Source organism: Ovis aries, chromosome 23, assembly GCF_016772045.2.
Source record: "Ovis aries strain OAR_USU_Benz2616 breed Rambouillet chromosome 23, ARS-UI_Ramb_v3.0, whole genome shotgun sequence".
In the NCBI taxonomy this organism is placed as follows: domain Eukaryota; kingdom Metazoa; phylum Chordata; class Mammalia; order Artiodactyla; family Bovidae; genus Ovis; species Ovis aries.
The window spans coordinates 47,374,338-47,392,755 of NC_056076.1; positions in this window are offsets into that span (position 1 = coordinate 47,374,338).

An 18,418-nucleotide genomic window follows, 5' to 3' on the forward strand; every position below is an offset into this window, starting at 1 on the left:
CACAATGCTACCATTTTATAGGTGAGGAGAACAAAGCTCCCCCAGCCCCACATCTGCTTTAGGTGCCCTTCCTATGTACTCCCACCACCCCCTGCCCATCTCTTACATAGTGCTTATCTATGTGCTACTGAGATTGTCTGTTGCTTCCCCGGTCAAGTGAGAGTTTCATGAGAGCAAGGGCTTCGTGTCACTGGAGCAGGGCTGCATCCCCAGCGGTTGGCACAGGGCCTGACACAGAGTGAGTGCTCAAGAAATACTTTTTGAATGGAATGGATGGAAGGACAGCCGAGTAGACAGGAGGATGAGTAGATGGAGAAATGAGTGAATGATGAGCAGGCTCCCTTAGCTAGCTTTCTGTCCATGAGCTGTCTGGCAGCACAGAGGTCTCCAGAGGTCATCATGGGCTGGAGTGAGGGAGATGCTGATGAGAAAGCGGGGTGATGGAGAGTGAGGGCTCTAGAGATGCCCGAGACAAAAGAGAGATGCTGGTGTTTGTACGGGGGTCCAGCTGCCTCTCGTCTGGGGGCTCACCCTCCTCATTCCAATGGACTTGCTCATCACCCCAGGTGACCCACATTCTTTTCTGGGTCACCTTTCCCAGGCTTTGAAATGCCACCAAAGCATACCGTGTTGAGTTCCCTTCCAATACGTGCCTCTATAAAGAAAAGCTGAGCACCAAAGAATTGATGCTTTGAACTGTGGTGTTGAAGAAGACTCTTGAGAGTCCCTTGGACTGCAAGGAGATCCAACCAGTCCATCCTGATGGAAATCAGTCCTGAATATACATTGAAAGGACTGATGCTGAAGCTGAAAGTCCAATACTTTGGCCACCTGATGCGAAGAACTGACTCATTGGAAAAGACCCTGATGCTGGGAAAGATTGAAGGCAGGAGGAGAAGGGGACGACAGAATGAAATGGTTGGATGGCATCACTGACTCAATGGACATGAGTCTGAGTAAACTGTGGGAGTTGGTGATGGACAGGGAGGCCTGGCATGCTGCAGTCCATGGGGTCACAAAGAGTCGGATACAACTGAGTGACTGAACTGAGCTGAACATGCCTCAGCTGGCTGAGTAAAGAAAGATACTGAGAGTTATTCAGCCAGAGGTGGAAATGACTAGCAAGGTGTGACTGTGTTACCCCTGTGAATTTCGGTCACCTCCATGCAAGCTGGGCCCTGACTTGGGGTGCACATCCGCTCACTGCTGGGCCCTGATGCTCCTCTGGAGAGAAGGGCCCTTCGGCTGTCATCCAGGGGCTCCGGTTAATAAAGCAGAGTTCTCTTTCAACACCTGCTTGGCATATTGTTCCAGTACCACTAGTGGAGCTGCCAAAGTGTCAGTCTTTCTGGGCTGGGGTGTCTGGTGTAATTAACCCCCTCCGTGAACCTCCCCCTGGAGTTCACTCCCAGATAGACCTGGCTCCAAGATGGCTCACATGGCAGGTGGGATGGGAGCTGTTGGCCTGGCTGCCTTCACTGGGGAGGATGGATGAATCAGGAGGGAATCTGACAAAGTGGAAAGGGAGCAGCTGTGTCCCAGGATAGGGGCGAGAGATGCTGGGCTGCAGCCTGTGGTGGGAATGGCTCTGTCTCTGCATCCATGTCCTCCCTTCCAATGGGCATCCTTGGCATTGAAGTAGTAATGAGTGTCTTTGGAACTTTAAACTCTTTCTTCCACTCCTTTTGCCTCACAACAGCTTTTAAAATTATTGTTGAAAAGATGAAGTAATGAGGAAACATTTTTGAATGACCTTGGATGGCACAGTCAGAAGAATCTCAGTTTTGCATATTACTGCAGATTCTGGTTCATGTGCATATCTATGATTAATATTTTGTAGTTGATAAGTAAAGTGCTCTCATTATTTTGCTCTCTTATCATGACATTTTAAGGAAGGGGAAACAAGTTACAGGCTTGTGAGCCTGCTTTCTTAACTTGGCCCCAAGCTGCTTTTACTGGGGCATCTGAAGGCAGTAATTAGGGGGTTAGAAACAGAGGGATGGACAGAAGTCCTCCTGGGGACTTGCTGGGTCACCAGCCATATCTGATTCTGGGATGTACATGGGACCATCCTGACAGTAGTTCTCAGACCTGGCTGGTTTGTCCACTGGGCGAGAGGCCCATGAGTGTGCCGGGGTAACAGGCCATTGTTTTCACTTTCCAGACTGTTGGTGGCAGCAGGAACCTAGAGAGATCTTCCCATTGTACAGATGAGAAAACTGAGGCTTGGGACAGGAAGTGACTTCTCTTCCCTCTTCTAAGGAGGGCATGTTGTGTGCTTAGTTGCTTAGTCATGTCTGACTCTTTGTGACCCCATGGACTGTAGCTCGCCAAGTTCCTCTTTCCATGGGTATTCAGATTCTCCAGGCAAGAATACTGGAGTGGGTTGTCATGCCCTCCTCCAGGAGATCTTCCCAACCCAGGAATCTTCCCAATCCTCTAACAAGGGTGAAGTGAAGTGAAGTGAAGTGAAGTCGCTCAGCCATGTCTGACTCTTTGAGACCCCATGGACAGCAGCCTACCAGGCTCCGCCATCCATGGGATTTTCCAGGCAAGAATACTGGAGTGGGCTGCCATTTCCTTCTCCAGGGGATCTTCCCAACCCAGGGATTGAACCCGGGTCTCCTGCATTGCAGACAGACACTTTACCGTCTGAGCCACCAAGGGTATTCCCTTAAAAATTGCATGGGTTGTAGGGTGAAATTTTAGGTAACAGAGAAAAAATTCATTGTTCATATTAAGGAGTCTGCTGCTGCTGCTGCTAAGTTGCTTCATTCGTGTCCGACTCTGTGACCCCATAGAGGGCAGCCCACCAGGCTCCCCCGTCCTTGGGATTCTCCAGGCAAGAACAATGGAGTGGGTTGCCATTTCCTTCTCCAATGCATGAAGGTGAAAAGAGAAAGTGAAGTCGCTCAGTCATGTCTGACTTTTAGTGACCCTGTGGACTGCAGCCTACCAGGCTCCTCCATCCATGGGATTTTCCAGGCAAGAATACTGGAGTGGGGTGCATTGCCTTCTCCGATTAAGGAATCAGGTATGGCATTTAAGTTAAATCACAGTAAATGAACATATATCTTTGACTTATAGAAACAGCAATTTCTTATAGTTCAATTTGTTATTTGAGGAGGCAAGGCATATGTGAAGAGACCTCCCAGAAGATAAGAAACAAAAGATTTAAAGAACAATTCAAGTCTAATTGAAAAGCTGCCATAAAGCATTTACCATTAAAAAATTGCTTAATTTGAGGAAAACAGCAGAGTTTTGTTCAGATTTGCACTCCAATATATGAATTTATCATACATGTACTACATGGTATTTGACACACGGTGGGAACTCAGTGAATGGTTTTTGAATGCACAAATAGTCACATGGTTCATTTCTGTTTAGCTGATGACTCAGGATTCCATTTGGCTGTCTGTGTTTTTGGGCTCCAGAATCACTGCAGATGGTGACTGCAGCCATGAAATTAAAAGACGCTTACTCCTTGGAATAAAAGTTATGACCAACCTAGATAGCATATTCAAAAGCAGAGACATTACTTTGCCGACTAAGGTCCGTCTAGTCAAGGCTATGGCTTTTCCTGTGGTCATGTATGGACGTGAGAGTTGGACTGTGAAGAAGGCTGAGTGCCGAAGAATTGATGCTTTTGAACTGTGGTGTTGGAGAAGACTCTTGAGAGTCCCTTGGACTGCAAGGAGATCCAACCAGTCCATTCTGAAGGAGATCAGCCTTGGGATTTCTTTGGAAGGAATGATGCTAAAGCTGAAACTCCAGTACTTTGGCCACCTCATGTGAAGAGTTGACTCATTGGAAAAAACTCCGATGCTTGGAGGGATTAGGGGCAGGAGGAGAAGGGGACGACCAAGGATGAGATGGCTGGGTGGCGTCACGGACTCGATGGACGTGAGTCTGAGTGAACTCTGGGAGATGGTGATGAACAGGGAGGCTTGGCATGCTGCGATTCATGGGGTTGCAAAGAGTCGGACACGACTGAGTGACTGAACTGAACTGAACTGAACTGAACTGAATAGAGCCTGACCATGGCATAAAGCAGGGAACCTCAACCCCCAGGCCACGGACCAGTACTGGTCTGTGGCCTATTAGGAACCAGGTTGCACAGAAGAAAGTAAGCGGGCAAGCAAAACCAAAACCATTCCCACCCTCCAGACTGTGGAAAAATTGTATTCCAAGAAATTGACTCCTAGTACTGTACATACCTATTGGAAAAACTATAGCCTTGACTATATGGACTTTTGTTGGCAAAATGATGTCTCTGCTTTTTAATATGCTGTCTAGGTTTGTCATAGCTTTTCTTCCATATAATGGCAGCTGTCACTGTCCATTACTGTGATTTAGGAGTCCAAGAACATAAACTCTGCCACTGTTTCCATTGTTTCCCCATCTGTAAGTGATGGGACTGGATGCCATGGTTTTGGTTTTATGAATATTGAGTTTTAAGCCAGCTTTGTTACTCTCCTCTCTCACCTTCAGTGACTACTCAGATGAATTTTAAGTCCTAGAAGACTGCAGTAGAACCTTGTAGGTAGCACTGATCTCCTGAGTTCTCATCCCAAGAGAGTAATCAATAGATTGATCAGTTGCTCAATGGATTGATTCTGGGAGAAGAAACAAAGATGGCAGCATGGGAGACAAGATGAGACTTTGCTCTCCTTCCCCTCCGAGCTCATCTGCTCTTTAGAGCAGGAGTCCCCAAACCCTGGCCACAGACCCATCTCTGGTCTGCAGAAAAATCTGTCTTCTACAAAACCGATCTCTGATGTCAAAAAGATTGGGGGGCGCTGGCTTAAAGAATGATTTTAGTTTTCTCAGTTGAAAAACAGACAAGAATAGGCTGTCCAGAGCTAATGTATCTATTCAAGCGATTCATTAGGGATCAATCTCCTTCTTTCTTCTCTGTCATCCTTAGCATTGACTTTGCTACTTCCTCCCCAAAAGATCAGATCCGGGTTCTATATGGGAACTTTTGCAAATGGCAAAAGTCACTCTGAACTAGCAGGTCTTTTCCCTTTTATCAGGAATACAGTGGGTTTTCTAGATGCCTCCTGACTGGACTTCTGCTCTCAGGTCATTGGTTGGAGTGAATCACGTGGTTACCCTTAGCTGCAAGGGAGTCTGAAGAGCAGCACGGAACCAAACTGAGTTCTCGTGGTCAGAGAGGGGGAGACGCAGGTGCAGGTATTGCTCATCGTCTCCCTCAACTGTATTAAAGCGAAAAATGATGACTTAGATGTCAACAAGCAGAGCTTCTAATTTAGAGATCTCTGAGTACAGAGTCTGGGCTCACTCCTGCATCCATTTATTTGTCCATTCTGCAAATATTCATAGAATGCCCACTATGTGGTGGGTGCTGGCTATGAGCTACGAATGCAAATGGAACAAGGTGGACTCAACATCTAACCTCAAAGGGCTCAAACACAGGGACACAGAAGAGTGAGATTCCCCGGGCAGGGAGGGAAGCCAGATCCAGGTGGGCAGTGAGAGTAGTGTGTGCAAAAGTCTGGAGGAAGCAAGGGAGTATGAGGAAAGGACAAGAAGGCCCTTGGAGCAGGAGCAGGCTAATAGAAGGGGCACGGGCTTCACGTGACCTGGGAAGGAGAGTGGTTGGACTTACACATCTGTGTTGGCTAAACCAGGCCTGGGGCTCACCCTCTGGCACCAGTGGGATGTGGGGAAAGCAATCTGGACCAATGTGGGACCTTTAGATCTTGCCTAAAATGCAGCCCCTTAAAGGTCAGGGAGTTGGGCACTCAGTTACAAAATATGCTTACTCTGCCCATTTAGAGCTAGAGGGACTTGTGAGATCTGGATCACAGGTCTCATTTTACAGATGAGTAAACTGAGGCCCAGAGAGCTCAAATGACTTGTTTAAACCCTCTTTTCCCTGCTGCTGCTGCTGCTGCTAAGTCGCTTCCGTTGCGTCTGACTCTGTGCGACCCAATAGACAGCAGCCTACCAGGCTCCCCCGTCCCTGGGACTCTCCAGGCAAGAACACTGGAGTGGGCTGCCATTTCCTTCTCCATCTTTTTCCCTAGTTAATATCAAACCACTTGGATCAAACCTATAGTCTCCTGACTTCGGCCTTTTTCTTCTTTAGACATGTTGTGTGCTTATAAGCACTTACTTCTCTGTTGTCTGATTTCGTCCTGTTAACAGTCCAATGACCTGGGCCCAGGGGGATTATTTACTCTAAAGTTACTATTAGGGAGAGAGAGGATGAGAAGGATGAAAGGCTGGAGCTGGGCAGGCAGCCTCCAGATTCACAGGCCCTGACCCCATCTGCCCCTCCCTTAGCCTCTCTTGAGACCAGCAGGTCAGCATTCTAACTGACTCTGCGGCTGGAAGAATGATGCTGTCCCCACCAGGTGAGAGGTGGCCCAATTGCCACTGCCCTGGGGCATGCCTCACGTGGGCAAGGACAAGAGGAAGGCTGTCCCTCTGTAATGTGACAACGTGGCATTCTCGCCTGGGTCTCGAGCCCTAGGAAGACAGGAGAGGCTGCTGGGTTCGGGGGTCCTAATCGCTTCTGACATTCTTTATCATTTGTGATGATCCAGCCACGCTCGGCCACCCCACGACTGGGGGCAGCTCCGAGAGTGGCGAGAAACCATTAGAAAGCTGACCCGGAGTGCAGCTGTGGGTGGTGATGGACCAGCCACCAGCTGAACTCTGCGCAAACACACATCCTATTGATTGACCTTTTGGAGAGAGAATCGGGTGTCCTGGTTGTGGCTGGGTTGCTGAGGCTGGGCTGTGATGAGAGTGGTTCCTTAATCAAGACAGATTCTGTGTAGGGTTTGTCTCTCCGGTTCTATCTTGGGACAAAAGAGCACACCGTGTTCGGGTGGCTTCCGCCGGATGGCCAAGTGGCTGAGTCCCCGCGGCCTGGTGAGTTTGGCCTGTGGGAGACGCCGGGGAGATGGTGCCAAGCTTGTAGGGCTCCTTCATCCTCGCTGCCCCCGGCTTGCTCTTCCCCTCCTCCCACTGCATCCTCCAATACTCCCCTGCTGCTCCCTCGCTCCTGGTCCCTGGTCTCCTGGGGTCCCTGGTCTCCTGGGGCACCTGGTCTCCTGGGGCACCTGGTCTCCTGGGGTCCCTGGTCTCCTGGGGTCCCTGGTCTCCTGAGGTCCCTGGTCTCCTGGGGTCCCTGGTCTCCTGGGGTCCCTGGTCTCCTGGGGTCCCTGGTCTCCTGGGGCACCTGGTCTCCTGGGGTCCCTGGTCTCCTGGGATCCCTGGTCTCCTGAGGTCCCTGGTCTCCTGAGGTCCCTGGTCTCCTGGATTCCCTGGTCTCCTGAGGTCCCTGGTCTCCGGGGGTCCCTGGTCTCCGGGGGTCCCTGGTCTCCTGAGGTCCCTGGTCTCCTGGGGTCCCTGGTCTCCTGGGGTCCCTGGTCTCCGGGGGTCCCTGGACTCCTGGGGTCCCTGGTCTCCTGAGGTCCCTGGTCTCCTGGGGTCCCTGGTCTCTGGGGGTCCCTGGTCTCCTGGGGTCCCTGGTCTCCTGAGGTCCCTGGTCTCCGGGGGTCCCTGGACTCCTGGGGTCCCTGGTCTCCTGGGGTCCCTGGTCTCCTGGGGTCCCTGGTCTCCTGAGGTCCCTGGTCTCCGGGGGTCCCTGGACTCCTGGGGTCCCTGGTCTCCTGGGGTCCCTGGTCTCCGGGGGTCCCTGGTCTCCAGGGGTCCCTGGTCTCCGGGGGTCCCTGGACTCCTGGGGTCCCTGGTCTCCTGCGGTCCCTGGTCTCCTGGGGTCCCTGGTCTCCTGAGGTCCCTGGTCTCCGGGGGTCCCTGGACTCCTGGGGTCCCTGGTCTCCTGGGGTCCCTGGTCTCCTGGGGTCCCTGGTCTCCGGGGGTCCCTGGACTCCTGGGGTCCCTGGTCTCCGGGGGTCCCTGGTCTCCGGGGGTCCCTGGTCTCCAGGGGTCCCTGGTCTCCGGGGGTCCCTGGACTCCTGGGGTCCCTGGTCTCCTGGGGTCCCTGGTCTCCTGGGGTCCCTGGTCTCCTGAGGTCCCTGGTCTCCGGGGGTCCCTGGACTCCTGGGGTCCCTGGTCTCCTGAGGTCCCTGGTCTCCGGGGGTCCCTGGTCTCCGGGGGTTCCTGGACTCCTGGGGTCCCTGGTCTCCGGGGGTCCCTGGTCTCCTGGGGTCCCTGGTCTCCGGGGGTCCCTGGACTCCTGGGGTCCCTGGTCTCCTGGGGTCCCTGGTCTCCTGGGGTCCCTGGTCTCCGGGGTCTGACCCCGGTGTTGAGTGCTGCTTGCAATACTTCCTTTCCTCTTCCCCCGCAGGGAGTCCTGCCCTCAGCTCTGCCGGGGCAGCCACGCTCGTCCTCCCCTGAGAACACTCGGGGGGATGTTCTCAGAACCACTGACCTTTTTGAAGAGAGTGTCTTTTTAGAAACTGGACTTTGGGTATTGTTTTTTAAATGAATGAAAATTCTTTGAATTTTGCAGTGCTTTACAATTTTCAAAAGCTTGACACACATGATTTCATATAATCCCATAATAATAATAAAAAAATCCCCTCCCTCTTCTCTCTCCCACTGGTAACTGCTCGTTTGTTCTCTGTGTCTGTGAGTGCTACTTCCCTTTTCTTTTATTCACTAGTTTGTTGTAGATTCCACAAGTAAGTGAGAATTTGTTTTTCTCTGTCTGACTTATTTTACTTAGCATAATGCCTTCCAAGTCCATCTACATTGCTGTGAGTGGCAAAATTTCATTCTCTTTTATGGGTGAGTAATACTCCATTGAATATATTAATATATACCACAGCTTATTTATGCGTTTGTCTGTTGATGGATACTTAGGTTGCTTTCATACCTTGGCAACTGTAAATGATGCTGCTGTGAGCATTGTTGGGGGGGCATATATCTTTTCAAATTAATTTTTTTTTTTTTTGGATATATACACAGGAGTGGAATTGCTGGGTCATATGGTAGTTTCATTACAAATAGAACTACCACATGTAAGAATTTTAAAGTCTTATTGCTTTTTGTTAGATGAAAATCTGAAAAAGTTAACATAAATGAATTCTGAATCTGTGAGGGACTTCTGTAACACCAAGAAAGGCTGCACAATTTCAGTACCCCATTTGCTTTTGAGCTGAAACTAGTATTAATGTAAAGCAGAATTGCTTAAATGGAGGAAAAAAACAGAGGCTACCCAAAGGTATGAATATCAGATGGAGACCTTTAGGACAGTTGGATTCAGGCTAGCAAGAGAGATTTGAGGTCTTTGGCAGCCCCTGAGATGGTACTGTTGAAGTGATACAGATGGATGGGGATGTGAATTCCCCCTTAGAGTTTCCATCCATGTTATGGTCATAGACAGAGGACAAGAAGCCCCATTCCTACTTTCCACCCCTTCTCCCCTGGCCGAGGCTGAGCCGTGTTTTGACACTAGGAAAAGTCCAGACCAGAAATGATGATGTCTTTGCTTCCTATTGCAGAGTTGGGCCAGGGAGATAGTTCCTGCCCTTCATTATCCTATGTATATCATAGGAACTTGAAGATATCTCCCCATTTGATGTAGTAAGTGGAGTGATAGGCTATGAGAAAGGTGTGACCAAGCCCCCTGGTAAAGGGGCAGCATGGGAATAACAGCCTTCTTACATTTACCTGAATGCTTTAGGCAGGCATCAGGCTGAACACTGTCAGAGAATTCTTAGTGAATCCTTGTTACTCCATCAAGTAGGTACCCCTCCTCATGTACTTCTGTTTTGACGAAAAGAAACATGTGTGAAAAGGTAAAGTAACTTGCCCTCACTCATACAGCCAGCAGCGGGAAGAGAGGAGAGTCCAGCTGTGTTCCTCTGACTCCGCTGCACAGTGCTGAACAGGAGATGCAGGTCAGGTGTGGTCTGGGCTTCTCCACCTGCTTCGTGAATTTGGGGAGCTCCCTTCTCCTCTCAAGACCTCAGATTCCTCTTCTGCACAAGCGCTGAATTTAGGATAAATTCTCCCACCACGCACAGGAGATGGGGTGGCGTCCTCCTCTGCTGGGCTGGGAAAATGACTTTCGGAAAGCCCGTTTCTCTGAGATCTGCTGTGTGAGTGGCCAGTGGGCTCCTGAGGTCCAACAGGTGTTAGGAAACCCTGGCAAAGTGGGATTTCTGGTAGGCTCTGTAAATACATACTTCGGGAGCTTTAATAACACATGCTATTGACCAGATGGGCCAGTAGAGCTATTTGCGTGTAAATCTATATTTAGGATACTATTGATCTGCATCAGTCTGCCAAAACCGTATTAATTTGAATGTGAAGATTAAAAACATCTTCAAAAGTTGTTGCAGAGGATAAAGCAGTTGTGTTCGATTTCTCACAGCCTCATGTACTTCGTTTTCCTCCTTGCAGCTGACTTAATTTCTTTTCCAACTATTGTCTCCCTGCCCGCTCCCCCAGAGTGGCCATTTGTAGTATTGGGCCGTGCTGAGCCCCCAGACACCTTCTCAGGCCCAGAGCATCTCCTCCCCACTGCCCAGCGCTGCCCACTGATTGCTCTCGGTTGAGTCCCTCTCCAGCTTTTACCCTCAGCTGAAGAGGACCTTCCATAAAGAAGGCCGAGCACAGACGAAGTGATGCTTTAGAATTGTGGTGCTGGAGAGGACTCTTGAGAGTCCCTTGGACTGCAGGGAGATCCAAAGGAGATCAGTCCTGGGTGTTCATTGGAAGGACTGATGCTGAAATTTCAATACTTTGGCCACTTGATGCAAAGAACTGACTCATTTGACAAGACCTTGGTGCTGGGAAAGACTGAAGGCAGGAGGAGAAGGGGACGACAGAGGCTGAGATGGTTGGGTGGCATCACCGATGTGATGGACTTGAGGTTGAGTAGGCTCCAGGAGTTGGTGATGGATAGGGAAGCCTTGTGTGCTGCAGTCCGCGGGGTCACAAAGAGTCGGACATGACTGAGTGACTAAACTGAACTGAACTGAACTGAAGAGGACCTTACCCACCTCATCCAAGGTCACGTCCACTCCTGGGAACAGCCAGTGACTGACGGTCATGTGGAGATGTCAAGGTCTTTCCCAGCTGCAGTGTTTCCTGTGTCATGGGCCGAGGCCTGTGTGAAGAGCGTGGAGCCCCCAGGCTCCTCCTTCTGCCCAGCAGGCCCCTCCTCCCCTGTCCCTTGGTGATGGCCCTGTCCACGAACCTCTACCTGAGTCTGCTGTGGAACCTGGCCTGAGATACCACTCATACCTGGAGACCATCCTTGCCTCTCTCCTCTTCTGCTATTATGATAAACAACTCATCAAACTATGACTCACATATCATATAAATCCTCCCATTCGAAGTGTACAACTCAGTGTTTCTTAGTATATTCACAGGGTTATGCCTCCATCAACATAATAAATTTTAGAATATTTTTATCACTCCTAAAAGAAACCTAGTACCCTTTAGTCATCACCCCCAACCCCTCCATCTCACTTAGCCCTAGACAACCACTAATATACTCTCTGCATCCAGAAATCTGCCTAGTCTGGACATTTCATGTAATTGGAATCACACTCTGTGGTCTTTTGTGACTGGTTTCTTTCACTTCGCATATGCTTTCCAGTTTCATCCATGGTGTAGCACGACCCAGTACTTTGTTCCTTTTCCTGGTGGAATAGTATTTCATTGTATGGATACACTCCATTTTATTTAGCCACCCGTCAGATGATGAACATTGGCTTGTTTCTTCTTTGGGGCTAATCCCTTAAGTTTTATTCCTGAGCTTTTCTAGAATCCTGCATCTCCTCTTTAACCCTCCTTCTTGGCCTCCAGTTCTTCAGTCTTGTTTCTCTCTGCTCATCTCCCAGATCTGGGCATGTGATTCTCTTGCTTACAACTCTCAAGATAAACTCTGAATTCCTTAACACGTGGTAATAATGCTCCTCAAGGTAACACTCTCCTCGTTTACCACGGATGTCCACATCACCCCCACATCTACATTTTCCTTGGTCCTCTGACTCCTTGGCCTTCAACACCATGGGATACTCTCTCCCAGGACAGTCTTGCTTTCTCCTTCCTCCCTGGCTGTTCCTTCTCCACCTCCTTTGCAGGCTCGTCCTTCTCCACATGGCTGGCATCCTCAGAAATGGGACCTGCTTCTCCCTCCTTACCTTTGTCTCCTACAACTTCTGGATTTCTCTCTCTAGTACTGAGCTCTGTTCTGAGCCAGAGCCTCCAAGGAAACAATCTACTCTAGATCACACCTCGGTATCCCAAGGGGACTTCTAGTTCCACATGTCCCAGCTGTGTTCCCATGGGGCCTGCCAGCTGGACAGATGTCTGTCCAGAGGACTATGCCCTAAACTAAGAGACAGCAAAGCTTGCCCATGAAAGTCACCTTCCTGCTTACTGGGAGAACGTGTGATACCTGAGATCTACCCTCTGGGATTCCCAATTTTCAGGTCTGTCTAGGGGGCCAGAAATCTGTATTTTAACAAGGTCTCCAAGTGATTTTGATGCAGGTTTATTGTTCATGGTTTGAGCAATGTCTTGCTAGGGGAAGTCAGTCCCTAGACCATGAAGGAAAGTGAGAGCTGAAACGGATGTGGAGAGGGAAGGAACCGGCTTGTGGCTCATAAGCATCCTGAGGTTTTGGGAAGCCACGGGGCCCAAGGCCTCACAGAAGTCATCTGATTAAACCTTGGTCAGTCTTTTTACCTTCCCCTTCTCCTGCTGGAGAGGAGGCACCTACAGGACACCTGTGACAGGTGATCTTTCAGCCTCCACCAGAAGCTTTCAGTGACAGAAGGTCATGACCTTATAAGTCAATTCCTTTTCATAGGTGAGCAGCTCAGATTTTTGTGGAAATATTGTTATATTTTGCTTTCAACTTCCACTGGGTCTAGTTCTGCTATTTAGAGCTTGGCACAGCCTATTAAACTCATCAGTGAGACATAGGCTGGTAGAGAGGGAAGAAGTTAGGGGCTGGGTGGGTCATGGTAGGTAGGACTGATGCTGTGTTAGGGCCAGTGTGTACAGGAAACTGGAAATCCACTCTCAGTAGCCTGAAAATCAGGATTGACCATGATTAGGCTGGTCTTGAAAGGAATGCTTCTTATCTGAGTTCAAGGTGGGCATAGCAGCAGGAAATGCTAAGTGATCACAACATTGAGGGAAAGTGGCATCAGGATTTAGGGGGTTTTGTCCAGATTGGAGTAGACTCCAGCAAGGAAAGTGGTAATTATAATGACATCTAACATTGGTTGAGCAGCCTGCCCTGCTGGTTTCTCTTTGACAAGAGTTGACCTGAGGGTTTGTTAGAAGTGCAGTATCTCAGGCCCCAGCCCAGATCTGCTGTATCGGAATCTGCATTTTAATAAGACCCCCAAGTGGCACACATCACAGTTGGAGAAGAACTGGTCTAGGAGACTTTAGACTGTATCAGCCAGGATTTTCCAGAGAAATAGAACCAATGGGATATATAGATATTCAGAAAGGGATTTATTATGCGGGCATGACATCCTAGTCCAGTATTTTTGCCTGGAGAATCCCATGGACAGAGGAGCCTGGTGAAGCTCCTCTGAGCATACATGCAAGCATGAGGGATTAATTCATGTGATTATGGAGGTTGAGAAGTACTATATAATCTCTCATCAGCAAACTGGAAGCCCGGGGAAGCTGATGATGAGGTTCCGGTCCAAACCTGAAATCCCAAGAAGCAGGGGAGCCAGTGGTTTCGTCTGCTTCTGAGTCCTAGGCGGGCTGACATCTGAGGGCCAGAGAACACGGGTGTCACAGCTCCAGCGGGGACAGTAATTCACCCTCCTCTGTCTTTCTGTTCTAGTTAAGTCCTCAGGGGATTGGAAGATGCCCACCTGCATTGGTGAGGGTGCATCCTCGTCACTCGGTCCATCAATTCAAATGCTAGTCTCTTCCAGGAGCACCCTCACACACACAGCCAAAAAGAATGTTTTCCAGCTATCTGGACATTCCTTAGCCCAGTCAGGTTGGCACATACAACTGACCATCATACAGGTTTAGGGCACCCCCAGCTGGGGGCGAATGAGCTCACTTGGGTCTATGTCAGCAGGGCTAGCTCAGGAACTGAGGGTGGGGCAGCCGGCAGGGGCGGGCCCAGCGCCCTGGCAGCCTTTCAAGTGTTTGATAGCAGCTGTACACCACCCCACAGCCCCCTCTCCCTAGGTGTCACTTCCAGGTTAATGTCTTCCTTGGCTTTTCGGAGGTTTTCAGACATGTCATCATCCTGGCCACTCTCCTCTGGGGAGCACATCAATGTCTCTCTTGAGATGTAGAGTGTATATGCAATGGACCTCATGTTTAAAGTTAACTGCATTGGTGGTCTTATTATCTTCATGTCAGTTAAATTAAAAAACTTTTATTTATTTCCAAGAAATGGTTTTTAAACCAGGTCTCTTACTCTTAAATTGCTCGGTGAACAAATATTTTTGTTGTAACTATTAATTTTCATTTTGTCAATTTTGGCTTTGTCCATGTATTTTTGGTATCCCAAGTATATCATTTAATGTACCAATTCCTCTGATCAACAGCAGATTCTAATAAGGGTAGGGTCCAGGAAAGAATCCTGTGACCTAACCTTCCAGTTGATGCATACCTGCTAAACACCCTTGCCAGGGCATTTGTTCCCTGAGTCAAGGGTTCAGCCAGCATAGGGCCACCCAGGTCCCACTTGTCTGGGTTTACAAGAAGAAAATGAAAAGTGAAAGTTAGTTGCACAGTCATGTCCGACTCTTTGCAGTTCCATAGACTGCAGCCTGTCCCACTCCTCTGTCCATGGGATTCTCCAGCCAAGAGTACTGGAGTGGGTTGCCATTTCCTTCTCCAGGGGATCTTCCCTACCCAGGGATCGAACCTAGGTCTCCCACATTGCAGGGAGATTCTTTACCAGCTGAACCACGAGGGAAGGTTTACAAGAGCATTTCCCTAAAGACTTGTGCAGTGCTGTGCCCTCTCATAAGAGCAAATGAGCCCAAGGTCTCTTCTAGGTTCTGGAAGAGATTAAAAGGACTGATAAGCCAACCCTTCTCCTAGTAGGCCGGTCATGTAAAAAGTTACTAGAGGGCAGTGTACTGGTGTGTACCAAGGCGCTGGGGATGAAGGCTGACTGGTGTCTCTGTCTACGGTGGGGGCTGGGAGTCAAGAAAGATCTCCGAGTTGGTGGCACATAGGGTGGTTTGCCCATAACCTTTGTCTAGCTTCCTTTGACCTTGAAGAACTTGCATATTACTTTCTGGTTGGCTTTGCATAAACCAAGTGCTAGCTACACATTAAGTAGATATCTGGGACCCAAAGTGGGAACAGCCTTAGACTAAGGAATATTGGGTAACAGCCACATCATCACCGTTTGCATCAATCTGGCCTCCGGGAATGCCACCCCGTAACAAGAGAAAATTAACAAGGCCGGGAGCTTCCAGCCAGCCCGGAGGGTAATTCAGGTTATCCCGGATAGTGAGCATTACATACACCCCACAGGCTATAAACCACCCTAACAGGCATAATGACTTCCGTACCTCCACCTGAAGGGGCTCATTGCAATAAGGTAACAGCTCCTGCAGATGCCTCTAGCTTTAACTATGGGAACACTTGCTTTATAGCACCTCCTGAATGATCTACATCCTGCTCCCGTCAATGACAATTTCAGGAGTGATTTGGCTTATGTCTTTAGTGCATGCGTGTCTACACAGCACGTGGAAAACCTTTGGCTCTGGGAACACGTGAAGGGGGATGTGTCACAGCTGCAGAGCTGGAGGTGGGTGGAGTTGAGCCCTGACTTAGATGTTGTTAAGAGATAACAGACATTCACGCTAATCAGAGAGGCAAGTCTAACCCCTCATTCTACATTCATTGAATCATTCGTTCTGAAACCCTTCCTGAGCCCTCCTACTTGCCAAGCACAATATGGTGTGCTAGGGCTACGAAGAGAAAGGAGACACAGGCCTTTCTTTAAAATCTTAAAAGGGAGAGAAGGAGGCAGATACAGCAGTGTGTTGGGTAGTGAGAGACAGCTGTTAAATATTCAGGACTATTTGTATATTGTCCCACCCAAATCAACCAACGCTACAAATCAGGGCTTTTAAAAGAGCTAAACCTTTGGAGAGCTAGTTCATCCTCACACAACTGTGGGATGGACATAATTGACCCAGGGTGACTGCATAAACAGAAAGCAGAAATCCCAGGAAGCCCATGCATTGCATAGCTTCTGCACGACAGCACTTACTTTAAATCCCAGTTCTGCCGAGGAGCTGTGTGACCGCAGGAAAATTATTCAACCTCTCTGAGTCTCTTATTTCCTTATCCTTACAATACAGATAATAAAGAATCTGCTTCATAGGGTTGTAGTGAGGATTCAGTGAAACAGTATCATGGAGTATGTGTGGGGGTGATGAGAAGATTGTCTGTCTGGAACTAAGGCCCACAGAGGAGGGAGTAAGCATGAAACTAGGCAAATCCATGGAGTCTGACAGCTGGAGCTGAACTTAGCTGAAGAATGGCCAGGGAAAAGATTTGCAGGGGTGATGTGATCACGGGGGAGTCATCGTTGGATCTGGGTAGAAGGCAGACTGTTCTACATTCTTATAGGTTTGAAGGGAAGGACATGCTCAGTCTGAGCCCACGACACCAAGCAACCTCTATTTATGTTGTTGCAGAAACCACTACTCAAAAAACCAAGCACCACACTCGGAGAGTTGGAAAACTCAGGTTTATTACGGCAGCAGGCCCAGAGGAGTTAACGCTCCAAGCTCCGAGCCCCGAACAAAGGGGTTACAGAGTTTTTATACATGGACAGGCATGATTAAGCGGGTTTGTGGGTGTGTAGGGGCTGGGTGATTGTAAAGAGCAGAACAAGGGAGGTAAGCTCCAGTTCCTAGTATTGTGAGCCCGCTCTTTCTTAGACCTATATGATCCAGACTTTGCAAGGAGCAAGCTGAGTTACAGAGGCAGAAGGAGCAAGAGGTTATGTAAAATTTTAACTTTTCCTCTTCAATGCTACCTGTTGCCGCCCACATCGCTTACTTGGCCCTTATCGGCTCCATTCTTGTGTCTGCTGTCACTTCACATGGCTGGGTTCGATCTCAGAAGCAGCCTAGAAGCTTCTTGAAGGTTGGGACTTCTATGTTCTCCTCAGCGTCTGGCTCAAAAGCCATATGTAGGAAGCATCACAGACCCCTTCCTTAGGGCACCCAGCCACTGGGGGCTGCCAGGCCCAGTTGCTTCCTGGCTATGCTCTTATTTGGCAAAGGTTGCAATTTTTCCATGAAAACTTACCCCAAAGGTTTTACATGAGTTTGGTGTCCTCCTGAGGCTGCTGTCAAATGAGCACCCTTGGGTCAGCCCAGCTCTCTCCAGGCTGAGGCCTGGTTTGTCATCGGAGGTTGGGCATGTTGCTGCCTGAACAAAATCTGGGCTCTGCTGGCCAAGAGAAGGAAAAGGCAAGGATGGGAACAAAACAGTGTCTATCACCCCACTTCCTGCCACCGCATCCTATCCCATCTCTTGGTTCACCTGGAACCATGTTTAGCTAGTGGTTTATTCTCATAAAGCACCGGGTGGGAATACCCTGTAGTCAACCCGCTCTCTCTCTCTGAGCCTGCAAGGAGCTGGAACAGCTGGTAGAGGTGCCTCAGAGTACAAGGTCAGGAAAGAGACTGGGGAGGGGGTGAGCATGACCCCTGTACTATGCAGCTCTTTGCAGGGAACTGCTTTCAGTAGGAAGCCCATTTTCTTACCACTTTACCAAAGTTATATTGTAGCTAGCATTTAAACCAGCACCGCCCCCACCCCCACCATAGATGGGGAAAAAATAGAAAGAGTGATAGACTTTATTTTCTCGGGTTCCAAAATCACTGAAGACGGTGACTGCAGGCATGAAATTAAAAGACTCTTGCTCCTTGGAAGCTATGACAAACCTAGAGGGCTTATTATAAAGCAGAGATATTATTTTGCCAACAAAGGTCTGTATAGTCCAGACTATAGTTTTTCCAACAGGTGTGTGCAGATATGAGAGTTGGACCATAAAGAAGGCTGAGCACAGAACAATTGATGCTTTAGAATTGTGGTGCTGAAGAGGACTCTTGAGAGTCCCTTGGACTATGAAGAGATCAAACCAGTCAATCCTAAAGGAAATCAACCCTGAATAGTCATTGAAAGGACTGATGCTAAAGCTGAAGCTCCAAAATTTTGGCCATCTGATGTGAAGAGCCGACTTACTGGGAAAGACCTTGGTGATGGGAAAGATTGAAGGCAGGAGGAGAAGGGGGCAACAGAGGATGACATGGTTGGATGTCATCACTGACTCAATGGACATGAGTTTGAGCAAACTCCAGGCCATAGTGAAGGACAGGGAAGCCTGGCATGCTACATACAGTCCATGGGGTTGTGAAGAATCAGACACAGCAACTGGACAAAAACAACTCACAACCACCCCGTGCTCTGCTCCAGCCCAAGCACA